The following is a 27662-nucleotide window of genomic DNA, read 5'->3' on the forward strand; positions in this document are numbered from 1 at the left end:
GACTCAATTTTATACCCAGCCAATTTGCTGAAGTTGTTTATCGGGTTTAGTAGTTCTCTGGTGGAACTTTTGGAATCACTTAAATATACTATCATATCATCTGCAAATAATGATATTTTAACTTCTTCTTTTTCAATATGTATCCCCTTGATCTCCTTTTGTTATCTGATTGCTCTGGCTAGAACTTCAAGAACTATATTGAATAAGTAGGGAGAGAGTGGGCAGCCTTGTCTAGTCCCTGATTTTAGTGGGGTTGCTTCAAGTTCCTTTCCATTTAGTTTAATGTTAGCAACTGGTTTGCTGTACATGGCTTTTACTATGATTAGGTATGGGCCTTGAATTTCTATTCTTTCCAGGCTTTTATCATGAATGGGTGTTGAATTTTGTCAAATGCTTTCTCAGCATCTAATGAAATGATCATGTGGTTTTGTTCTTTCAGTTTCTTTATATAATGGATCACATTGATGGTTTTCCATATATTAAACCATCCCTGCATGCCTGGGATGAAGCCTACTTGATCATGGTGGATGATTGTTTTGATGTGCACTTGGATCCGGTTTGCGAGACTTTTATTGAGTATTTTTGTGTCAATATTCATACGGGAAATTGGTCTGATGTTCTCTTTCTTTGTTGGGTCTTTGTGTGGTTTAGGTATAAGAGTAATTGTGGCTTCATAGATGGAATTCAGTAGTGCTCCATCTGTTTCAATTTTGTGGAGTATTCTGGATAGTATTGGTATGAGGTCTTCTATGAAGGTCTGATAGAATTCTGCACTAAACCCGTCTGGACCTGGGCTCTTTTTGGTTGGGCGACCTTTAATGACTGCTTTTATTTCGTTAGGAGTTATGGGGTTGTTTAAATAGTTTATCTGTTCCTGATTTAACTTTGGTACTTGGTATCTGTCTAGGAAATTGTCCATTTCCTGCAGATTTTCAAGTTTTGTTGAATATAGGCTTTTGTAGTAGGATCTGATGACTTTTTTGAATTTCCTCCGATTTGGTAGTTATGTCTCCCTTTTCATTTCCGGTTTCGTTAATTTGGACACACTCTCTGTGTCCTCTCTTTAGTCTGGCTAAGGGTTTATCTATCTTGTAGAGTTTCTCAAAGAACCAACTTTTATTTCTGCTGATTCTTTCTATGGTCCTTTTTGCTTCTACTTGGTTGATTTCAGCTCTGAGTTTGATTATTTCCTACCTTTTACTCCTCCTGTTTGATTGTGTTTTCCTGGAATTCTTTCAGGGATTTTTGTGATTCCTCTCTATAGGCTTCTACTTGTTTATTTATGTTTTCCTGAGATTCTCTAAGGGTGTTCTTCATGTCTTTCTTGAAGTCCTCCAGGATCAGGATCAAATATGATTTTAAATCTAGATCTCGCTTTTCTGCTGTGTTTGGATATTCATTGTTTGCTTTGGTGGGAGAATTGGCATCCGTTGATGCCATGTAGTCTTGGTTTCTGTTGCTTGGGTTCCTGCACTTGCCTCTCGCCATCAGATTTTCTCTGGTGTTACTTTGTTCTGCTATTTCTGACAGTGGCTAGACTGTCCTATAGGCCTGTGTGTTCTTCATAGCATCTTTCTGTTATGCTCTTTACCTGAAGCGTTATCTCTCCACTCATTAGCATGTTTAATAATCTACATTGGTTGTGCATTCTGCCTGATGCTACAGAGTTTTATTATTTATTTTTTGATTGATTGATTGATTGATGTGTTCCAAATCATGGGCAAAATTTTCCATATGACTTAGATTACTCTGTGTATAAATCTATACTAAAAGCAAATTAACCAGTCTTTGAGTTAAGTCAGATTCTGACTCAAATCAGCCTGTTTCTTTTCGCAGTAGGAAACCTCAAGTATATAAACTGACTGCCCCTCTGATCCCTTGTTTCAAGGTTTCTGTGCTTGAGTCTATTTGACTCCAGACGCCAGATGCAGGGAATGTGAACAAGTCCACAACAAGAGAATCACAATCAGGCAGCTGCTGCTGGACTCAGAGAGTAACCTGCAGGAGCATGAGATGGCTAGTGGGGTTGAGATGATTTGCTCTTTAAGATGAAAATACCCTGCATATGCCATATGGTCCAGCAGAGCAAGTACTATCTTGGGATAGAAATTGTAGCTCAGTGGTTGAGATGTTTTGCTGATTGAGATGAAAATGCTCTGCAGATGCCATGTAGCCTATCTGAACAGGCCCTAGCATGGGTTGGAAGATTCAGTTTTTAATATTTACTGCTACAGTCTAAAAAGTTCTTAACCCAAAAAATCCAGGAAAATCAAGATATAATGAAAAGATCAAACCTAAGGATAATAGTAATAGAAGAGGGTGAAGATTCCCAGTTCAAAGGGCCAGAAAACGACTCCAACAAAATAATAGAGAAAATGTTCTCTATTCTAAAGAAAGGTATGGTTATAAATATAAAAGAAGCCTACAAAACACCAAATAGATTGGAACAGAGAAGCAAATCCTGCTGCCACGTGATAATCAAAACACTAAATGCACAGAATGGAGAAAGAATATTAAAATTTGTAAGTGAAAAGGTTCAAGTACCATGTAAAAGCGGACCTTTCAGCAATACAGCCAATTTTCCAACAGACTCTAAAAACCAGAAGATCCTGGGCAGTTGTCATGCAGATCCTAAGAAACCAAATTTCTATACTCAGCTAAACATTCACTCACCATAAATGGATGAAACAAAATATTTCATGACAAAAACCATATTTACACAATATCTTTCTACTAATCCAACCCTACAGAGGGTACTAGGTATACTAAAGGGAAATCTCCAATACAAGGAAGGTAACTATACCCAAGAAAACACAAAAAATTAATCATCTGACAACAAACCCAAAAGGAGAGAATGGCACACGATAATATCACCTTCAGCAACAAAATAACAGGAGCTAACAATCATTGGTCATTAATGCCAAAGGATGCAATTCCCAAATAAAAGAGACACAGGCTAATAGACAGAATGTGTAAAGACAATCCATCAATCTGCTAATATAAAAAACTCAGTTCAGCAACAAAAACATACTGTACCTCATAGTAAATGGATGAAAAAAAATTCAAAATAAATGGACCCCAGAAACAAGCTGGAGTAGTCATTTTAATATCTAGTAAAATAGAATTTCAGCAAAAGTAATAAAAATAGATGAGAAAGGAAAAATACACCAAATTGAAGTCTCAATTGTGAATATCTAGGTAGCAAAAGGAAGGGCAACTACATTCATAAAGAAAAATTTACTAAAACTCAGAACATACATTAACCCTCATAGAGTAATAGTGGAATGCTTCAATACTCTGCTCTCACCAATGGACAGGTCATTGAAACAGAAAGTGAACAGAGACACAGAGAAACTGACAGAAGTTATGAACCAAATTATTTTAAGAGATATCTAGAGAACATTTCACCACAAAACATGAGAATAAATCTTCTCAGCACCTCATGGAACCTTTTGCAAAATTGACCATGTAACCAGACATAAAACAATCATCAACTGATAAAGGAAGATTGAAATAATATTATGACTTGTATCAGAACACCAGAGGCTGAGGCTGGACTTCAATAACAACCAAAACAACAGAAGCCCAGAAACTCATGGAAACTGAACATTCATACCACTAATTGCCTTCACAAAGAAGTTGAAAAGATCCTCCAGGAGCAAATTAACAGCACACTTGAAAGTTGTAGAACAAAAAGAAGAGAACACACCAAAGAGGAATAGATGATGGAAAATGGCTAAACACAAGGCTGAAATCAACTGATTAGAAGCAAAGAGAACAATAAAACAAATCAACAAAACCAAGAGCTGTTTCTGGGAGAAAAATCAATAACACTTAGCCAAACTAACTAAAGGTACAGAGACGGTATTAATAAAATCAGAAAAGAAAAGAGAGACATCACTACAGAAACTAAGGGAATTCAAGAAAATGATTATGGTACCAAGAAAACCTATACTCAATGAAACTGGAAAATCTAGACTAAATGCATGATTTTCTAGGCAGTTACCACTTGCCAAAGTTAAACGAAGATCAGATAAACTATCTAAATAGTCCTGTAATTCCCAAGGAAGTAGCAACAGTCATTAAAACCATCCCATCCAAAACATGCCCAGGTCCTGAATTCTACCAGAGTTTCAAAGAAGAGCTAATACGGATACCCCTCAAACTATTCCACAAAATAAAAACAGAAGCAACACTACCCAATAATTGTATAAAGCCACAATTACTCTGACACCTAAGCCAGAAAAAAAAAAGACCCAACAAAGAAACAAAACTTTAGACGAATTTTGCTTATAAAAATTGACATCAAGATATTTATTATAATGCTAGCAAACCAAATTCAAGAACACTTCAAAATATCACTCCCTATGATCAAGAAGGCTTCATTCCAGGGATACAAAGTTAAGGCATCACTATTTGCAGCTGATATGATAGTATACATGTGATGGTTTGCATATGCTTGGCACTATTAGAAGGTGTGCCCTTGTTGGAGGAAGTGTATCACTGTGGGTGTGGGCTTGGAGACCCTCCCCTAGGTGCCTGGGGATGCCTAGACTGTTCCTGGCTTCCTTCTGGTGAAGATACTTAAGTGGCCCCCTAAAATTCTACCAGAGAACAACTTCAGCAAAGTGGATGGATATAAAACTAATTCAAGCCAATTGGTAGCCTTCTTTTCTATAAATGGTCAAGAATTGATAAATGGGACCTAATGAAACTGAAAAGTTTTTGTAAGACATCATCAATGGGACAAATTGACAGCCTACAGGTTGGGAAAAAAATCTATAATAACCTACATCCTACAGAGGTCTAATATCCCTAATATATAAATAACTCAAGAAGTTAACCTCTATAAACCCTAATTCAAGTAACCAGTCACAAAAGAGCACACATATTATGTACTCACTGATAAGTGGATATTTGCCCAAAAGTTCAGAACACCCAAGATACAATTCCAGACTAGTTGAAGCTCAAGAATAAGGAAGACTAAAGCATGGATGCTTCAGTCCTTCTTAGAAGGGAGAACAAAATGCTCAAGGGAGGAAATATGTAGACAAAGTGTGGAGCAGAGACTGCTCCATCTGGGCATCCATCCCTTATACAGTCTCCAAACACAGACACTATTGTGATGTCAAGGAGTTCTTGGTGACAGGAGCCTGATATAATTGTCTCCTGAGAGGCTCCGACAGAATCTGACAAATATAGTGGCAGGTGCTTGCAGCCAACCATTGGACTGAACACCAGGTATGCAATGGATGAGTTAAAGAAAGGACTAAAGGGGCTGAAGGGGTTTGCAACCCATAGGAAGAACAACAATATCAAACAACCAACCCCCTACTCCCGCCCAGAGCTCTTAGGGACTAAACCACCAAGCAAAGAATACATATGGAGAGACCCGTGGTTCCAGTCGCATATGTAGCAGTGGCTGTCTTTTCAGACATCAGTGGGAGGAGAGGCCCTTGGTCCTGAGAAGGCTCAAAGCCCCAGTGTAGGAGATTGCTAGAGCGGGGAGGTGGGGGTTGGTGGGTGAGCACCCTCCTAGAATCAGGTAGAAGGAGGATGATATGGGGGGGAGCCTGGAAAGGGAATAACATTTGAAACATAAATAAATACAATATTCAATAAAAAGATGGTGTACAGAGCTAAACAGAGAATTCACAACAGAAGAATCTGGAATGGCAGAGAAGCACCTAAATAAATGATCAAAGCCCTTAGTCATCAGAGAAATGCAAATCAAAATGACCCTGAGGTTTCACTTTACACCAATCAGAGTGGCTAAAATCAAAAGGTCAAGTGACAGTATATGCTGGTAAGGATATAGAAAAAGATGAAGATTCTTATAATGCCACTGGGATTGCAAGCTGGCACAACCAATTTTGGAAACCAATCTGCTAATTCCTCCGAAAATTGGAAATAGTTCTACCCTAAGATCCAGCTATATTACTCTTAGGTTTATACCGAAAACATGAGCCACCATATCACAAGAACCATGCTCCACCATGTTCATAGCAGTTTTATTAGTAATAACTATAAGGTGGAAACAGCCCAGATGTCCCTCAACTAAAGAATTAATACAGGAAATGTGCTTTATTTACATATGGCATGTAAGTAACAGAGAATTCCCTTGTCTGACTTCAGTGGGAGAGGCCTAATCCTATAGGCCTAATCTTATAAAGACTTGAGGTAGACAGAAGGGGGATGACCTATGGTTGGGCCACCCTTTTAGGAAAGGGAGGGAAGACAGGGTGAAGAATTCTGGGAGGGGGGCAACATTTGAGATAAAAATAAATAAAATTATTTTAAAAAGTATACATCTCTTCGTACCTTCCTGGGAGCAATTTGACTTTTCAGTAGTGTAAAAAGACTTAACTTTTGTCTTGAGTTTGGACAAAGGTCACTGAGGCACTTCATTATGTACTGATTGACCCTAACAGCCAGTGGCACAATAAGGAGTTGTGGCCTTACTGGAGTAGGTGTGACTTTGCTACTTCACTTTTGCAACTCTTCAAACAGAGTTAGAGATAATATTTGACTTGTTTAATACTATCATCACAAAATATACCCAAGTGTATTTTAATAAAGGTATTCTAAACAGATTTCCTCTATCTTCAACATGCAACCCACTCTTTCATTCATTGGCCCTTAATGTTCTTCTAGCTATAATACATAAGTTCTTCAAATTACCTACTTCACAAACCAGATTTCAGGAGCCAAATTTACATGACTCTTCATGGGGTCTTCCACAATAAGTTTTAGCCAGGGCATTGTCTTTCTTAATCCTGTCATTATTATCAAAAGAATATTTTAGATATTCTTTATATTCACTGTCTACAATTGTCTGGTCAAGGTCTGCATCATAAGCAGTTTTTTTTAATTTGTGACTCTCATAATTGTGTTTTTATAATCTTTACCAGTAATCCCACCTTTTTCCAAACACACCATGAATTCCATCCCCTTTCAAACACACTTGGAACGCCTCTCCTTTCAGACACATGAGGAATCTCATTCCTTTTCAGACATACTGTGAGTCCCAGCCCTTTTCAGGTACTTGCTGTTTCACACCATTTTCTACTCCATTTCAGAGAAACAAAGAATCCTACCCTTTACAACCAAATGACTGGTTTTATTTCCCATTTCATCTATAAGAAAAATACAAACAGTTCTTCAAATTTTGAAACTTTTGGATAGCTTATAAGAAACAACACATGTACCAAATGGAAAGGAATCATTATAATAAAAAGTTTGTTAAAGTGAGATTCAATAAAATAAAAAGAAATATTTCCATGAGTAGCTTAGCTAGTGTATTATTTTTTAGTACTCTGATGATACTGGTGTGTCAATTTCGCAATATTTATTCTAAAAGGATGGATTGTGTTTTCAAAGTGACTTTGTTTAGCTCAGACAGCTTATTTCATCCAAATTCTTTTCTTTTGCTACTGAAATTAGGTTGAGAAACATTCTTATTCTTCTTGTTATAGTGTTTCCAGAGACAAAATATTACCCTAATTTTTATTTAGAAAAGTGAGCCACTGACAAGAGTTTATCTTTTATTGTAATCTACAAAATCTTCATATAAACTTTTTCTAATCAAAAAGCAAGCTCAAATAATTTGCTATTTTCTAGCTAATGAAAGGACCAGTTAACATTGTGTATCTGTCTGTATGCATGTCTGTCTGTATGCATGTCTATGTATCTATCTATCTTTCTGTCCAGAAAAGCAGAAGGGATAGCATGTACACCAAGGAACAAGTGAGCTGGCAATTTTATAAAAAAAAAAAACATTTTCATTAAGATCTTTCAAAGTTGACTTATAAATTAAACCTATAGAAAATTTCGAACAGTAGATATATACTATTTAGTTATGAAGGAATATGTATTGGAATTATCAATCCTTGATATTTAAGCTTTATACCAACATTAAACATTCTACTCTGTCATTAACACATTTTCATACAAAACATATTTTAGAAGTGACATAAATACATTTTCAGCTTTAGATTAACTTTGAAAATAAGCATAGGACAATACTAAATGGTATTCACTAGTACTTTATTTCACGAGGCATAGACTCATAGTTAATACTAAATAATAACATAGTAATGATTAGAGAATAGATCTGTGTTTCTTTTGTGAGTGGATTGTTTTTGACCATTAAGAGAAATGTAACAATGACGACTCCATTTTATGTAACTATTGACTATCCATTTTATGTAACAGTGACTATCTGTCACTGCTCACTCAGTGCTTTATTACTTGTAGCCTGGGGAGTTTGCTCAGAAACCTAGGTCTAAGTTTCAGATTATTCTTTACTGTGAAAGTTACTATAATTTTCTTAGAGATTAGTATTGGGTTTTGAAGCTATGCTTTAATTGTAGTGTTTAATTAGGCAGAGAAACCCCATTCTGTATTATCAGTTGTCCCAAATTGGGATAGTATTTGAAATATCTTTGTTCTTTAACATTTTCATATTCTGAACCAAGGGAGATTTTCATTTCTAAGTATTGACTCAAACAAATAGTCAAAGATCCTGTGATGCCTTTCACAGATGATGATGACTTGAAAAGAAAATCTGATCACTTGAAGATTTATTTTTCACCAAACAACTAATATCATTAAGACAGAGTTTAGATTCTGTGATGTTTGGGTTCCTATAAAGAGGAGACCTCAGTGGTTGAGATGACCTTTTCAGAGCTCTTGTACCTTCAGTGTAGGGATTGTCAGTACTTCCTCAGCAAAGATATCTGCCTAGAAGGAGTTGTGATACTTATGGCTGGTTATTCTTTAAAATAGGTACCTGTGTAATAGAATGAAATATTAAAATAACTTCTTCCAAACTAAAAAATTAATAATATAAGAATCTGCTAAGGAGGCTTGTGGGTAAATGAGAGAACCTAAACACAGAATGATATTTGATTTTTTTTCCTGGATTAATTGATTTTCTATTTGTGGGGATCAAAACCTTGGCCATCCTAAGCACATATGTTATTGCTTAGCTGCATACCATAACCTGAAGTTATTCTTTAAAACTACAATAAAACCAACAACAAAAAAGGATACTTAGGCGAAAAGAGAGTGATGGCTTAAGAGTCAAGTTAGGTGCACTAGCTACTCTTGCAGACAACCCAGATTCTGTTCCCAGAACCCGCATGTCAGCTCAAAACCATCTGTGACTCAAATTCCAGAGATTGTAATGTCATCTTTTGTATTCAACTGGCACATAGCATGCAGATGCTACACATGGACCAAGCACTCACAAACAAAAAAAAAGACATTTTTAAAAAATTTTCAAATACAGCAACAACAGTGGTTTGCATTTCATGTCAAACTTGAGCCTTGAACTTCACAGCAAATGAGGAGCAGTTATTGACTCAGTTCCTCAAAAGACATTTCCTTACTATCTAAGGTTCATGATGAGCCAATAGAGTGGCTTTCTGCAAGATCGACTCTACAGTAGTACCTTCTAGGCAGGACATATGACTCAGAGAGTAGTATGCAATCGTTAAGACCTAAATTCAAATCCTCAACACCTATTCAGAAGTTAAAAGATACAGTGAACAAAGCAGATTATCATGTCTTCAGCTACTTATTTGGAGGCTTTAACAGAACATAAGCTGGCATTCTCTTGCAAAAAGAAATTCTACCACTATTCTGGACTTGGATTTGAAGAATAGCATTGACTCATCTCTACCTCCTTGTCTCCGACCAGCCAGGCCACTCTGATTCTCTTAGACTTTCTATTTGTATAATAAACATGTGAGTCAAATGTTCTCAGCCCTACTCTTCTCTCCCTTATCCTTCCCTGCCTTTTCTTTCTTTCCCATTCTTCATTTCTTTCTACTCTTTCCCCTGAAGCCCCTTGCTTTTGGCTCTTCCCTCTTTCTCTCTGTCTTCCATTTATAATGTATGTAAATATATGAATGTGTATAAATATGTTTCTTGTCATATATTCACAAACACACACATACACATACACACAAACACACACAGAGGGGGAAAGATAGGGAGAGAGAGAGAGAGAGAGAGAGAGAGAGAGAGAGAGAGAGAGAGAGAGAGAGAATAGATTGATAGATTGGTTCTGTTTCTCTGGAGAGGCCAAACATTTCTACTAAATCAGAACAACCTTGATAGACCCTCCAGTTTTTTTTCTCACATTTTGATGGCGTTCAGATTCAGGATTGGAGTATATTAAAAAAAAAAACCTCCAGATTTTCCTTCATGCTTTTATTTTATCTTCATATTATTTAACTCTATAAAAAATGGGCTTTTAGCCTTAAGCTATTTGACAGAATTATCTCAGAATGACATTTCGTTTTATAAGTTATAGTGTCTTGTTTAGCTTCACTGGCATAATTCTTAAAGGCAACTTCAAAATGAAGATTTTGTGGGAAAACACTAAAAATTAATTTCAAAATCTGAAATTCAAGGGTAAATTGTGAAGATTCACACAGCACACATACCCTTAGCAATAACCACAAATTGTACAAATTGCTTACATGAAGGGAGAGTGTAAATTTTAGGCAGAAAACACAAAAATAAAAAATTCTACTTCAGGGTTGGGGATAGCTTAATTGGTAGATTACTTGTCTAGCATGCATAAAGTCCTAGGTTTAGTACCCAGCACCACATACATTGAGATTGGTGAGAGATCTACAAATGCTCTCAAGGTCATCCTCTGCTACATAGAAGGTTTGAGGTCAGTGTGGGCTCCACAGAAACTGGTCTCAAAAGAAAATACTTCATTCCTTGTGGGAACAACTATGAACAGAAAGCTATACAGAAAACCATTATCTTCCACAGTTAAATATCATATTAGAGGGAATAAAACAAATTATAGCTTTTGGTTATCCCTAGTTCCTCAAATTTCTGAAATATTAGCATACTAATAGTTAAGATAATAGATGGACCCTATTACAATCCTAAGCAAGAAGGAAATATTATCAAAGGTGAAACTGATTTACCCTAAGGCACAGCTTAATTGGGACACCATATGAACCACATGCATATACATGAAGATCTTTTTAATTGCCAATAAATTGCTGTGACACACATTCTTGTTTAAGTAGAGAAGTAGAGCTGTTTCCAAGACTGTGAATAAATATTTTTCATGTTGAGCATATCTATTCTTTTTTTTCATCTTTATTAACTTGGGTATTTCTTATTTACATTTCAATTGTTATTCCCTTTCCCGGTTTCCAGGCCAACATCCCCCTAACGCCTCCCCTCCCCTTCTCTATGGGTGTTCCCCTCCCCATCCTCCCCCCATTACCGCCCTCCTCCCACCAATCATGTTCACTGGGGGTTCAGTCTTGGCAGGACCAAGGGCTTCCCCTTCCACTGGTGCTCTTACTAGGTAGGCTATTCATTGTTACCTATATCTTTCATGTTGAGCATATCTATTCTTTTTTTATTTAAATAATTTATTGGATTCTGTGACAAAGAACACTTTGCAATCTGAGTGAGAGGGAAGGATGTTTAAGTCGAGTGGATTATCTGACTCAGAATTTAGAAGGCTAACACTGATCTAACATGAGGAAGAACCTACAATGCTGTCTGCCTTGGGGACTCTTTCCTCTGACTGGGTTGCCTCTGCTACCAGCCTTAATGGCAAATGAGGTTCTTCGTCTCATCAGAACTTGATATGACATGGCCAGTTAACATACATGGGAAATTTCCCCTTTTCTGAAGTGAAGCAGAGGAAGAGATATGGTCAAGGGAGTCAGGGGGCAAGGACTTGGAGGAGAATCTGTGGTTGGATGAAAAATAAACAAATGAATGATTAAATATGGATCTTTCTCTGAATGATTCAGGTGAATTCTGTATTTTTAGTTATCTATTTTAAAGGTTTAGTCCCATTATCATCATGATGGGAAATATGGCAGTGTATAGACAGACATGGTGCTGGAGGAGCTAAGAGTTCTATGTCTTCATGTAAAAGCTGCAGAAGGAGACTCTCTTCTACAATGGGTGGAGCTTTAGCCTAGAAAACCTCAAACACTCCCTAACAGTGGCACACTTCCTCCAACACAGTCACACATGCTCTAACAAGGCCACTCCCTATTGGCCAAGCCTTCAAATGCAAAAATCTATGTGGGCCAAACCTACTCAAATAACCACATTATATTTGGTTGATGTCTCTGGGAGACCTGCACTTTTCTGAAAGGAAGAGAAAGGGTGATGATGATGGTGAATCTGGAGGAGAGGGGAGGTAAATAAAAGAGACTGGGGAGAGGAGATGGAGAAAAAACTGAAGTTACAATATAGTACAGAGCATATCTATTCTAAAAAAGCTGAACTATATCAAAATCAGAAACCTTTTGAGTCCCCTCATGACGCCACTATGCAACATTCTGCACATGACTTTATGTGAATATCTATGGTCACAACAAAGGCACAACAGTTACAGCACAGAACTTAACCTTCAAATGATGTAAGTGGCATGTATGTGAGACACATAGTAAGTTACATGTATATGTCTAGATATCTTCTTTAGACATCTCAATGTTTGCATGAATATTTCAAATATATTTAGTCTTCAAGTCTAAAACTAACATAGCTTCAAGCATTTGGTTAAAGTGTTGTCTACACACATATATTTTAGAATTAGTTTTACTTGTGCACAGGTATGTGTGTGTGTGTTTAGACCAAAAGACGGTATTAAATTACCTGGAAGTGGACTTAGAAATAGTTTGTGAGTCACCTGATATGAGTGCTGAGATCAGCAGCAGCAAACACTTCCTGAAGCATCATTTCTTGGTCCTCAATATGTGGAATATTTAAACTAGCTAATTTATATATGGAAGTTTCAAATTATAGAAAATAACATGTTATTTTTTTCTTTGGTCTAGCTTCCTTGGTTTTTACTGTTACTCTCCTGAATTTCAAAATTCTTCCCAGAGATTTTTGCACGGTCCTTTCTTTCCTTACTCCACATCCCAGTTAAGTATTGTCTTTATTTCATATTGAATTTTGCATGTCTGTGTTACTTTTATGGTACAAAGAAATATTTAGGAAGACAAAGACTCTGATAATTATGGATCTAAATTGCACACACACACACACATGCAGAGAGAGAGAGAGAGAGAGAGAGAGAGAGAGAGAGAGAGAGAGAGAGATCATGACAATAATTGGTTCTTAGTTTTGAATTGAGGTTTTTGAATTGGTTTTGGTTAAGTGAAGGAATATATGAACAAACTACTTTGAATTTATTGATCTCTTTAGAAAATTACACTGTTTATTGGGTTCTTTTAGTGTCTTTCTAATTAATGGTGGATTAATTAATCACTCTTTGATTAGAAATGTACCTAGTGAAGAGAATTAGAGAAAGATGCATCTATCTATTTTTGCCTCATTAAAAACTGATCAGTCAGTGTTACAAGTATGAATAGGGCATGTTTACTGACCTTGTCAGTAACCTATCAGATGACACACTAGTCACTAGTTTCAATAACTGCATATGTACTTTGTTCCGTACAGTTCAAAGCTTCAGTATTAAATCCATAACTTTTGTAAAGAAGATTTAAAATTAGGGGCTCACAGATCTTGGACCATCATAAAAAGAGCATGCTTGTGATGGACCTAGGTCTCACACATATTTGTAGTTGATGTGCTGCTTGGTCTTCAGGTGTGTTGTTTAACAGTTGGAGCAAGGGCTCTCTCTGACTCTGTTGTGGGTCATTGGATCCTCTTCCTTAACTGGACTGTCTGGCTGGGCCTCAGTGGCAGAGCATGCTTTTAGTCCTGCTACTACCCAAAACCCTTGAGTGGTATAGTACCCAAGGAGGGCCTTTTTTTTCTGTGAGGAGAAAGGGTAATGAGGGAGGAGGATTTCTAAGAGGGGGCAGAAAAAGAAAGGAGGGACAGGTCAGGCCCCGTGATTGGGTGGTAAAGTAAAAAACTGAACAAATTAATGGGAAAAAGAAATTCACTAGGTAGCTTTTTCTTTTGGAATTAGTGAGAGAAATAACTTTACCTTACTTTTCTTGTATTAATTTGACAATAATATCCTATTAAGGCTATTTTTGCAATTACAGTTTCTTTAGTCGGTATAGAGAATATGTTCTCCTTAACAAAACAGAACAGAAAGAGAGAGAGAGAGAGAGAGAGAGAGAGAGAGAGAGAGAGAGCTCAGTAGTCATGGGGAGAAATTGAAGGAGAGAAAATAGTGTTAGATTTGATTTTAATAATATTAAATACAATATCTAATTAAACATGTGGACTATATGATCTATTAATATATACAAATCTATTAATATCAAGCACATACAGTCAATGTTCAAAGAAAAAGTAAATCTCTTTATTTAAATTCAGGATGATCCACATCCTCTAGCAAGTATTCAAGCCTTTGAACATTTCTATTATTCTAGTATACCTTGGTTTTGTGTTAGAGATTCTCTGTACATATCTCTATTTCTATCCATAATAGTGTACCTCTTGCCCATTTGTTTCCTATGGTCAGGAAGCTACAACAGTTTTTCTTCATGAGAGAAACATCATGAGATAGGGCATGTTAATCCCAAATAAGACTATTTTGAATGTTATATGTGATATCTAAATTTTTTTGATAGAACTATTTACCAAATTAAAAGCATTGGGAGGGTGAATTTCCAAAAGTAAGCAACAGCTTGTATTGAGGATATCTCCTTTGAGAATGAGAGTAGACTTAGCAGTTGCTTTCCTTTCTAAATTAGACCTATCTTCCTAGAAATGCTTGCACAGCCAATTGCTCTCTTTCTACATCTCAACCTGATAACAATTTTCTCTTTAGATGAAAATGCTGCTGGTCCCTGAGTCAAAAGCACTGAAGCAAAACTTTGGTTATGGATCTCTATGGAATTTTCATTAAAGTACAACTTAGTCATATATTGCTGAATAGTAGACACACAGGCCTTTATATAAATGCATATTTTATGTATTCAATTTGATGATCTGAACTATTCACATTACGGAGCTAAGAAAGCTAGTTATCCCATCTTCCTCCTATATAAACTAATCTTGATAAGTTTTACTTTTACTATTACATTCTAATTGAAGTGATATTACACTATCATGAGTTCACTCTGCACCAATTACTTTTATCATATATGCACTGCCCAATATCTTCAAATGCATTTACATACATATAAACACTTTCACACTGTGCTATAAACACGCAGCTTTAGGTACTTTGACTTCTTTTGACTATAGATTATGTATAGATATTCATTTAATCATTAATGATGGAAAGGCATTTGGTAGCTCTCTTCTCTTTAGTACAAATAGTACTTCACTAAAACATTACAGTTGTCTCCTGTTTTCCTATGTGGGATTTTTTTCTGAAGCAGCAGCAAAATTGTGATGCTGACAAATTTTAAATATGTTGCTTATTTTTATTTTATGAGAGCGGGTATTTTCCTGCGTGTGTGCCATGTAAAGGAGAAGCCAGGAAAGGGCAGGTTATCCTTGTAACTAGAGTTTTAGATGCCTGTGAGATTCCATGTGGAACCCTATCTTCTTAAGGGCATCCAATAGTCTTTATACTAAAGTGATTACAGCCATAGGTAGGCATGTATCAATTCCTCCTCAATGCTTCTAGCATATATTGTTCCTTGTTATATATTACATTACAAAAAAACCCTCTATTTTATTTACTAACGTATTTACTGAGTAAAGACTCATATGTTTGATGAACATTGCAGACCTTAACCTTAAGGTAACTAATACACTAAAGATCCAATCGGGAAAAGATATGCCAACTGAGGTAAAAATTTTAATAGTCAGTCATGATCGCTGCCTCTGAGTTCTCTATTAAACATCAACTAAGCGGGGAGCTCTCTAAGTGTCAATGGACACTGTAAACTGTCCTTTGATTCATAAATATGTTTCTTTGCTTTGTCAATAAATAGATGATTTAAATAATTAAAATTGTATGGAATTGAAATTGTATGGAAAGTTTTCATTAAGTATTAAAAGGGGTCACAGAAATTGTATGTAAGTTTTTTTCATAAATAAATGTTAGTAGGAAAAGCAAATTTTTCTACAGGAATTTACTAGAAGTTGCCATTATTTCATACCTAACTGCTTGAAAGTAGAACTCTGTTCAAAATATATGCCATTAATTGACTACCATTCCTGAGTTTCAGCTAAGGTGGAAATTGTATGAATGTGAATTATCTTCCTTACAGCTACTTTCTGAAGACAGAAATTGAAGAAGACCTCAGAAGATGGAAAGATCTCCCATGCTCATGGATTGGCAGGATTCATATAGTAAAAATGGCCATTTTACTAAAAGCAGTCAACAGATTCAGTGCAATCCCCATCAAAATACCAATCCAAATCTTCAGAGAGTTAGACAGAACAATTTGCAAATTCATCTGGAATGACAAAAAACTCAGGATAGCTAAAACTATCCTCAACAATAAAAGGACCTCTGGGGGAATCACTATCCCTGAACTTAAGCAGTACTACAGAACAATAGTGATAAAAACTGCATGGTATTGGTACAAAGACAGACAGATAGACCAATGGAATAGAATTGAAGATCCAGAAATGAACTCACACACCTATGGTCACTTGATTTTTGACAAAGGAGCCAAAACCATCCAATGGAAAAAAGATAGCATTTCCAGCAAATGGTGCTGGTTCAACTGGAGGTCAGGACGTGGAAGATTGCATATCAATCCATGCTTCTCACCCTGTACTAAGCTTAAGTTCAAGTGGATCAAAGACCTCCACATCAAACCAGATACACTCAAACTAATAGAAGAAAAAGTGGGGAAGCATCTCGAACACATGGGCACTGGAGAAAATTTCCTGAACAAAACACCAATGGCTTATGCTCTAAGATCAAGAATCAACAAATAGGATCTCATAAAAGTGCAAAGCTTCTATAAGGCAAAGGACATTGTGGTTAGGACAAAACGGCAACCAACAGATTGGGAAAAGATCTTTACCAATCCTACAACAGATAGAGGCCTTATATCCAAAATATACAAAGAACTCAAGAAGTTAGACTGCAAGGAGACAAATAACCCTAGTAAAAATGGGGTGCAGAGCTAAATAAAGAATTCACAGGTGAGGAATGCCGAATGACTGAGAAACACCTAAAGAAATGTTCAACATCTTTATTCATAAGGGAAATGCAAATCAAAACAACTGAGATTTCAGCTCACACCAGTGAGAATGGCTAAGATCAAAAACTCAGGTGACAGCAAATGCTGGCAAGGATGTGGAGAAAGAAGAACACTCCTCCATTTTTGGTGGGACTGCAGACTGGTACAACCATTCTGGAAATCAGTCTGGAGGTTCCTAAGAAAATTGGACATTGAACTACCTGAGGACCTAGCTATACCTCTCTTGGGCATATACCTAAAAGATGCCCCAACATATAAAAAAGACACATTCTCCACTATGTTCATAGCAGCCTTATTTATAATAGCCAGAAGCTGGAAAGAGCCCAGATGCCCTTCAACAGAGGAATGGATACAGAAAATGTGGTACATCTACACAATGGAATATTACTCAGCTATCAAAAACAATGACTTTATGAAATTCTTAGGCAAATGGATGGAACTGGAAAATATCATCCTGAGTGAAGTAACCCAATCACAGAAAAACACACATGGTATGCACTCATTGATAAGTGGCTGTTAGCCCAAATGCTTGAATTGCGCTAGATACACAGAACACATGAAAATCAAGAAGGATGACCAAAATACGAATGCTTCATTCCTACTTTAAAAGGGGAACAAGAATACCCTTGGGAGGGAATAGGAAGGTAAAGTTTAGAACAGAGGCAGAAGGAACACCCATTCAGAGCCTGCCCCACATGTGGCCCATGGATTTACAGCCACCAATCTAGATAAGATGAATGAAGCAAAGAAGTGCAGGCCAACAGGAACTGGATGTAGATCTCTCCTGAGAGACACAGCCAGAATACAGCAAGTACATAGGTGAATGCCATCATTAAACCACTGTACTGAGAACGGGACCCCCATTGAAGGAATGTTAGAAAGGACTGAAAGAGCTGGAAGGGGCTTAAGACCCCATATGAACAACAATGCCAACCAACCAGAGCTTCGGGACTAAGCCACTACCCAGACTGACTCTGGGCTCCACCCTCATAGGTAGCAATGAATAGCCTAGTAAGAGCACCAGTGGAAGGGGAAGCTCTTGGTCCTGCCAAGACTGAACACATAGTGAATGTGATTTTTGGGGGCAGGGTGGTAATGAGGGGAGGATGGTGAGGGGAAGCCCATATAGAAGGGGAGGGGGAGGGGCTAGGGAGATGTTGGCCTGGAAACCGGGAAGGGGTATAACAATCGAAAAGTAAATAAGAAATACTCAAGTTAATAAAGATAAAAAAAAGAAATACTCAAATTAATAAAGATAAAAAAGTATATATCCTAAAGGTCCTTTGTAGTGTTTTACAAATGCTCTTCATGTAGAAATTCCCCTTTTTGTATAGGCACTACACTTTCAATTCTACAGGTCACTGAGGACTCAGATGAGGCAGTTCCCTTCCATGTGTAAGGTGGTAGCCTTGTGTTACTGAGGTCTTCTTTATTACGACTCAGCTTCCTCCTTTAATCAGCATTTGCTTCATTTTTAGTTGAGTGCAAAATTTGTTTGATATTGTCACATGGTGATATTTGAGAAGCCTTTCGTTTTCTTGTTAACTTGAGCAGTAGGTTTTCATTGAAAGTTCAATATCAAGTAGTAATATATTTGGAGAGTCTGCATAGGCATGACAGTAGTACATTTATCTTAACTGAAAATATATAATAATCATTTTCAATCTATAAATAGTTTCTAATTTCTTGGAAAAGGGAAGTTCCATGGTTTCCATCAGTGACTGAATTTCAATAACCCAGCATTTCTTCACTGCTACTGTTTCCGTAAATAGTCTTTTACTTTTAAGCAAGTAGCATGGAAGGCATCCTAGGCAGATGGGATTATATATCTTCTAATTGCTGCTTTTTTGTTCTTGAATTTGTTTTTCTTCTTGTGAAGACCTAAACTTGACCAACTGAATTTAAAAATTAATGTCACCACCTCTTTTTCACCAGAATATTCACTCATATCACTCATCTTTGCAAAATACACAATCAATTTAAAAACCTCTTGACTAAAGTCAATATATCATCAAATACGAAGGAATCAAATTTTAAATATCTACATATATGTATGTATTTTAAATCATAATTTAAATAATTTTAAAATATTTAACTACTTGGTAGGAAAATAACAATCTGCAGTATTAACTATTTAATTCCACATATATTAGAATTCTCTAAGCTTTATATAACTTTCAGGCAATTGAAAAATATACTGCAAACATAAAACACAACTTCAAACTTGTTATATTAAAAATGATGGTTTAGAATTCCATCTTTGATTCTAAGTACGTTAAAAGTTCCTGAAAGCATATTAAAAGCTTAATAATTTTATATATAAATCTGCAAATTAAAATGGTGACATTATAGAGTTATGATAAACATATTTTATAAATTGTTTTGTGTTAAAATTATAAATTATTACAAGTATTTCAAATACATTGTGCCATTTTATGTAGTTTCTTTTTATTTTAATGTTAAAAATTCTAATAATCTTTAAGAATATGAACTTAAAATAAATACAATGAAGTTTTTGGGGCAAAATAAATGTGAAAGAGAATGAGTGGTAATTTATGAATCATCACATTGTCATAACTTATACGATTTCTAGTGAGTAGATATAAGCATCTCACAAGTCCTCTAGAAATGAAGAATAATGAATACTAATATCTCTTTTGTGAAAAAAAAAGCAAGAGCTTTTCTTGATAACATCAACTTAACTGGCTGTTCAGTTTGGTTTGACACATTGCGAACTTCAATGAGTAAGTCATGGAACTAGCCAGAATTCAACATTCTCCTTTATATATTCACACATACCCTGACTTCAGAGTACAGCACAGGACACTTTAATTGTTGTCTCAGTATCATTAGACTTATGAGTATTGTTTTAAATAAAATATATTTTCTTCATTCCTCTCCTTGCTTTACTAGACTCAGAAGTCTAGTCCTTGCCCTGTTTGTCGTCATTGTCATTGTTGTCATGGTTGTTTTTACATATACCTATAATCCATATATAAATTCAACCAGATGAGTCCACTTAATGTTGTCTATATGTATATGATTTCATGACTGACAACTTTGTTTTGGATAATAAATTAGGAGTCTCAACCCTTGGAGACTGCTCTTGCTCTCCCTCTCTCTGCAGTTAGTTGTCTGTAGCTCTTCTCCTGTGGGTAAAAACCTGTGAAAATTTCCCCTTTTGTGCTAGATTTTCCATTAGCATTGCTGTGCAGGTCTTGTTTAGGTAACCATATTTATTTTTCATTGTTTTGTCCAAGGGACTCAGTGCTATTTTTTTTCATGTAATCCTTTGAATTGTACTTTTAAATTTATAGCACAATAGCAGAGTAGGCCATACTAGACAGTGAGGTAGATAAGATACATTGACTTCATAAAAAAGTATAAGTTGGAGCATTTATGTAGAAGCACTGTTCTGAAGAGCACTTAAAATAATGAAGTTGAGAAATGAAGACAAGTAGCAAGTATCTACATATAATATAAGAAAATGAGTGGTTGGCTGTTATATAAATATTACCTCCATATTGAAATTTGACATCCTAGAGGAAAAAATGGGACTCAGAAGACTTGGAAAATTCACAAAGCCTGTATGTCATAAAATTGATAAAAACCTCAACAAGTTTATAAAGAAAATAACAACTGTTGGGAAGAAGAGAATCCACCAAGCTGCCTGAAAGTTGTATAGGAAGCTTGAAGCCCATAGTTTTCTTGTGTTGTTACTCATATTGGGTGAGTTTTCCAATAGTATAAGAGGTATTCCACCACCTATGTTCCTGTAAGTAACCCCAAAGTCACTGCTTTACTAAGGAAGATCTGGGTGGAATTCTACCTTTGGTTTGTCATCGGTGCCTCAGATGAAGTGAATAGACATTTTTTTCATATTTCCACCTGAAACACTTGACATATAATACTTGACATATAAAAACAAGACTATAGATACAGAGAAGATGTAGTAAGTGGCTCATAGCAAATGGATAACAATCTCCAGTACACGGGTGGCTGAGGTAAGTCTAATCCAGTAAGATTAAAAATGTAAGGATGATTTAGGTAGCATTTACTGTTCCAGAAACATCAAAGTTCAGTAAATATAATGCTGTTTTTAAAAGAGCATAGAAATTGGACTCTGCATTGGCTGGGAACACTGCATGGGCCAGGAGACAATGGAAGCAGTGCTAAGAGGAAAACTCATAGCTCTGAGTGCCTCCAAAAAGAAACTGGAGAGAGCATACACTAACAGCTTGACAGTATACCTACAAGCTCTAGAACAAAAAGAAGAAAATACACCCAGGAGGAGTAGACAGCAGGAAATCAACAAACTCGGGGCTGAAATCAACCAAGTAGAAACAAAGAAAACTATACAAAGAATCAGAAAAATCAGGAGCTGGTTTTTGAGAAAATCAACCAGATAGATATACCCTTAACTATACAATCCAGAGGCACAGAGAGTGTTTCCAGATTAATAAAATCAAAAATGAAATGGAAGACATAACAAAGGAAACTGAGGAAATACAAAAAAATCATCAGATCCTACTACAAAAGCCTATAGTCAACAAAACTGAAAAAAAATGTGGATTAAATGGATAATTTTCTAGACAGATACCAGGTACCAAGGTTAAATCAGGATCAGATAAACCATTTAAACAATCCCATAACCTCTAAAGAAATAGAAGCAATCATTAAAAGTTTCCATCCAAAAGAAGCCCAGGATCAGATGTATTTAATGCAGAATTATATGAGCCTTCATAGAAGACCTAATACCAATACTGGCCAAACTATTCCACAAAAAGAAACATAGGGACCACTATCCAGTTCCTTCTATAAAGCCACAAATATGTTTATATCTAAACTACACAAAGACTCAACCAAGAAAGAGAACTTCAGACCAATTTCCCTCATGAATATCAATGCAAAAATACTCAATAAAATTCTCACAAACTGAATCCAAGAATATATCAAAACAATCATCCACCATGATCAAGTAAAGTTTAATCCCAGGGATGCAGGGATGGTTCAATATACAGAAATACAACAATATAATCAATTATATAAACAAACTCAAAGAAAAAACCCCACATGATTATCTCATTAGATGCTAAGAATTCATTTGACAAAATTCAATGCCTCTTCATGTTAAAAGTCTTGAAAGATCAGGAATTCAATACCCATATCTCAACCTAGTAAAAACATACAGCAAACCAGTAGCTAACATTAAACTAAATGGAGACATATTTGAAGCATTCCCTCAAAAGTAGGGGACTAGACAAGGCTGCCCACTCTCTCCCTAACTATTCAATATAGTACTCAAAGTCCTAGCCTGAGCAACCAGAAAATAAAAGGAGGACAAAGGGATACAAATTGGAAAGGAAGAACTCAAAAAATATAATTGTTTGCAGATGATATGATAGTATAATTAAGTGACCGCAAAATTTTACCAGAGAATTCCTAAGTCCGATAAACAACTGCAGCAAAGTGGCTAGATATAAAAGTAACTCAATGAAATCAGTAGCCTTCTTTTACTCAGAGGGTAAACAGGCTGAGAAAATAGGGAAATGACACCCTTCACAATAGTTAAAAATAATATAAAATACCTTGGTAAGACTTTAACCAAGCAAGTGAAGATCTGTATGAAAAGAACTTCAAGTCTTTGAAGAAAGAAATTGAAGAATATCTCAGAAGATGGAAAGATCCCCGATTGGGAATTGACAGGATTAATATTCTAAATATTGCCATCTTGCCAAAAACAATCTACAGATTCAATGCAATCCCCATCAAAATTCCAACTCCATTCTTTATAGAGTTAGAAAGAGCAATTTTCAAATTCATTTGGAATAACAAAAACCCCAGAATAGTGAAAACTATCCTCAACATTAAAAGAACTTCTGGGGGACTCACCATCCCTGACCTCAAGCTGTATTACAGAGCAATAGTGATAAAAACTGTATGGTATTGGTACAGAGACTGGAAGGTAGATCAATGGAACAGAATTGAAACCCAGAAATTAACCCACACATCTATGGTCACTTGATCTTTGACAAAGGTGGTAAAACCATCCAGTAGAAAAAAAAAGCATTTTCAACAAGTAGTGCCAGTTCAACTGTTGGTGAGCAAGTAGACGAATGCAAATCAAACCATTCCTATCACCCTGTACAAAGCCTAAGTCCAAGTGTCTCAAGGACCTCCACATAAAACCAGATACACCCAAACTAAGAGAACAAAATTTGGGTAAGAGCCTCAATCACTTGGGTACTAGGAAATATTTCCTGAACAAAACATCAATGGTTTATGCTCTATGATCAAGAATCGACAAATGGGACCTCATAAAACTGCAAAGCTTCTGTAAGGCAAAGGACACTGTCATTAGGACAAAACGGCAACCAACAGATTGGGAAAAGATCTTTACCAATCCTACATCTGATAGAGGACTAATATCCAAAATATACAAAGAACTCAAGAAGTTAGACTCCAGAGAATCATATAACCCTATTAAAAGATGGGGTACAGAGCTAAACCAACAATTCTCAGCTGAGGAATATTGAATGGCTGAGAAGTACCTAAAGAAATATTCAATACGCTTAATCATTAGGGAAATGCAAATCAAAACAACCCTGAGATTCCTCCTCACACCAGTCAGAATGGCTAAGATAAAAAACTCACGTGACAACAGATATTGATGAGGATGTAGAGAAAGAGGAACATTCCTCCAATGTTGGTGGTATTGCAAACTGGTGCAACCAATCTGGAAATCAGTCTGGAAGTTCCTCATAAAATTGGATATTGTACTACCTGAGGACCCAGCTATACCTTTACTGGGCATATACCCAAGTGATTCTGCAATATACAAGAAAGACACATGCTCCATTATGTTCATAGAAGCCTTATAATAGCCAGAAGGTGGAAAGAACCCAAATGCCCTTCAACAGAGGAATGTATACAGAAAATGTAGTACATCTACACAATGGAGTACTACTCAGCTATCAAAAACAATGACTTCATACGAAAAAGGATGGAACCAGAAATTATCTTCCTGAATGAGGTAACCAAATCCCAAAAAAACACACATGGTATGCACTCACTGATAAGTGGATATTAGCCCAAAAGCTTAAATTACCCAAGATACAATCCAAAGGCCATATGAAGCTCAAGAAGAAGGATGAACAAAGTGTGGATGCTTCAGTCCTTCTTAGAAGGTGGAAAAAATATTCATAGGAATAAATAAGTAGATAAAGTTTAGATCGGAGATGGAAGAAAAGGCCATCCAGAGACTGCCCCTCTTCTGGATCCAGCCCATAAACAGCCACTAAACCCAGACAGTATTGAAGATGCCAAGCAGTATATGCTGACAGGAGCTTGACTGTCTCCTGAGAACCTCTGACAGACCATGACAGCTTGCAGCTAAACATTGAACTAAGAACAGGGTCCCCAATAAAGGAGTTAGAGAAAGGATTGGAGATGCTGAAAGAGTTCTCAACCTCATAAGAACAGCAATACCAACAAACCAGAACTCCCAGGGACTAAACCACCATCCAATGACTACACAGGGAGAGACCCATGATTCCAGCTGCATTTGTAGCAGAGAATGGCCATGTTGGGCTCCAATGGGAGGAGAATTTATTGGTCCTGCCAACGCTCAACCCCCTACTGTAGGGGAATGTCAAGGTTGGGAGGTGGGAAGGGGTGTGTGGATGGGTGGGGGAACACCCTCTTAGAAGAAGGAGGAGGTGGGAAGGGATAGCGGGATTATGGATTGGAAATGGGATAATGTGATATCTCAATAAAAAATATCCAATAAAAAAGAGCACGGAGATGGTTATAAGAACATTGAGGTAAGTTAAATTATTAAATTTGAGAAATTATCTATGTAATCTGATGTCAATCTGATGTCAAGAGATTTCAATTTGATAATAATAGTGCATGTGACCATCCTAAAATTAAGCTATTAAATGGATGTTTCTATAGACTAAATAATTATTTGTATTTTTAGATCAGTATAAGAAATAAGCATTAGAAAATGATTTAATTTCCAATTATAGTCATCTTTAGATTAATTTATTTTTTATTTGTACAATCCCAGGAGAATTTGGATTGTGGAGATGATGATAAGCTTGTGGTTGGATTATAGATATACATATATACAACAAAATTATAAATAATTTAATTTTAAGCATACAATTATTATTGTCACCACAAATTTATAGTGAGCTAATCCCTGTATGTGAAAACTGCTTCCAATTCATGTTAGAAATGTATGTATTTCTGACAGGGCAGCCATAGTTGTTTGCATGAACAAGCTTCATTGTCATACATAGAATATTGGAGACCCTCTTCACTTAGAATCATAGTCACAATAAATGAAATATGATAGTCTCAAGGTAATAATTTTCTTTGTAAATTATCCACAGTGTTAACCTTGTTTTCTTATTAATTCACAGAAATTGTTTTCTTTCTAACTTGAAGCAGAAAGGCAAGGTCTGAGTGTGTTTTCTATGAGTTGAAGATGCTCTTCGTATTTCCTGCAGCTTCCAGCCCAGTTTTGTGTGTACGTGGTAATCCATGATATTGTCTCAGTTTTTTGAAACAGGCTTTCTCTGTGTAACAGGATGGAGAAACTGTCTTCTTTTATAGGTCAAGCTCACCTCAAAATTACCAAGCATTGCGTGCCTCTTCCTCTCAAGGGTTAAGATCAAAGGTGTATGCCATCATTCCAGGTTTAATGGCTCCTTTTAGTAAAAATAACAAATATTCACTTCATTTTAGCTATATCTTTTGTGAAATGACAAATAAATTGTAGTAATTAATTTTAAAAATACATTTTCATGAGCCACAATCACATTGTTTGCCTTCTGTTAAACTTTGTTTTGTGCTCGTTCACACTAAATGTCAATGTTGAATTATAAATATTCTCAAGACTCAGGGGTTCAGACACCAAGATGCATGATAAAGCTATTTTTACTGTCAATGACAACTGTATAGTTGCTTCAGCAGCATTTCCTGAAGCATAGAAGTGAACAGACTCAGCCACCAGGATCATCTGACATGCTTCTCAAAACACAATCATAGGCACCATTCAAAGATCACATAGTGAGCATATGGCTCAAGGATGGGAATAGTCTGTCTTTCTCTCTTTATATATTTTTTGAGTAGTATGTGTACGTTCACGTATAAGTATGAGTGTGTCATCCTGCACATGCACATGTGAAGGTGAGAGAACAATACTGGGGACCTTTGTCTATCATGCTTCACCTCAGGAGCTACAATAAATTATTCATGAGAATCAGCATTAGCTCATTCAACTTAAGAAAACAGTGAGCATGTGAACATGCTCTAATGGATACAGAGGTACTTTATCTTTTAAGAGTTTACAAGTAAGCCACTGCTCATAGTCATCCAAGCAAGAATACTGAACATCAGTGAGTAAGTCAGGAAGAAAATAAGAGACACTAAAGTAAGGTGGGATTAATTAGGAAAAAGAGCTTTGTGGGGGAAGGATAATGAATATTGGAATGTAATACTGAGAGTAACATAATCATGATACATTTTGCATCCATATATATATATATATATATATATATGTGTGTGTGTGTGTGTGTGTATTTGTATATATATATACATACATATACAAAACATTCAATAATAAATAACATTATTCAGTAAAAATAATTTAAATTATTTATTTCAGAGGTATCCTACCTTTTTATTAGATCTCACATTTACTAGTCTTAACACAGAGGGAAGAATAGGTAACAAGTTCAAGAGTCTACAGTTTACACATGTAATCATGTGTTCTCTGAGTTTACATGATATTTCTGAACATTTTTCTCATGCATTACAGACACACAGATGTCAACTTACAGTAGATGTCTGCTTTACTCATCTAAAGTAAGATGACTGAAGAAATGACTTTATAAAGTTTGATTATTTTCTCATTCAATTCCTGAAAAAAATGACAAAAGGTAGCAACAGAGAACCGTGTGGTAGGAAGCACTTGCATACAGTGGTTATTAACTCATGAAATTAGGATCTCCTCCGTCTAAACAGGAAGACAGCTGTATTCTCAGGATATGGAATGGAATATGAGCATCCATATATCATCTCAGTGTTTGAATGTTGCTGAGCTATTCAGGTTTCCTGGGATCATTTTAATAAAATTGGAAGGAGAACACATGAGCACAAAGTCTGACATGCTATGATTACTTTCTGTGATGAAGAATCAAAATGTGTAAAAGTGTAAGTTATAACATCATGTAACACTTATGTAATACTGAAACCTGAGATGTGCAATAAAACAAGATCTTTAATTTGTTAATTTAAATCTATTGGTTAAAGAAACCCCAGTGAGGAAAAAACCACATCCATAAAGGCACAGAGTTCTGACTATATGTCCTAAGTGATGGTGAAGAAAGGAGTTTGAAAACTATCCCATAGAAAATATATGATTTTTTAAAGGATATGGAAATTTTTATTTTTAAAAGTTGTGTATAGATACACTGTATGATCATGATTACATATCTGCATTTATCTGTGTTTGTATTTACACATGTAATTTATAAACTGCTTTAA

General features: G+C 36.0%; 1 protein-coding gene and 1 long non-coding RNA gene across 13 annotated transcripts in view; one reads left to right on the forward strand and one right to left on the reverse strand.

The window, feature by feature from the left end:
- Gria4 (glutamate ionotropic receptor AMPA type subunit 4) overlaps positions 1–27662 on the reverse strand; it is a 474601-nt gene that overhangs the window by 383380 nt on the left and 63559 nt on the right. The gene's annotated exons all lie outside the window — the stretch shown is intronic.
- On the forward strand, positions 5167–16263 carry LOC134480139 (uncharacterized). Its single transcript, XR_010054320.1, has 3 exons — positions 5167–5241; positions 12843–12932; positions 16158–16263. It is a non-coding gene; the product is annotated as an uncharacterized LOC134480139 (long non-coding RNA).

This window comes from Rattus norvegicus, chromosome 8 (assembly GCF_036323735.1).
Source record: "Rattus norvegicus strain BN/NHsdMcwi chromosome 8, GRCr8, whole genome shotgun sequence".
Lineage (NCBI taxonomy): Eukaryota > Metazoa > Chordata > Mammalia > Rodentia > Muridae > Rattus > Rattus norvegicus.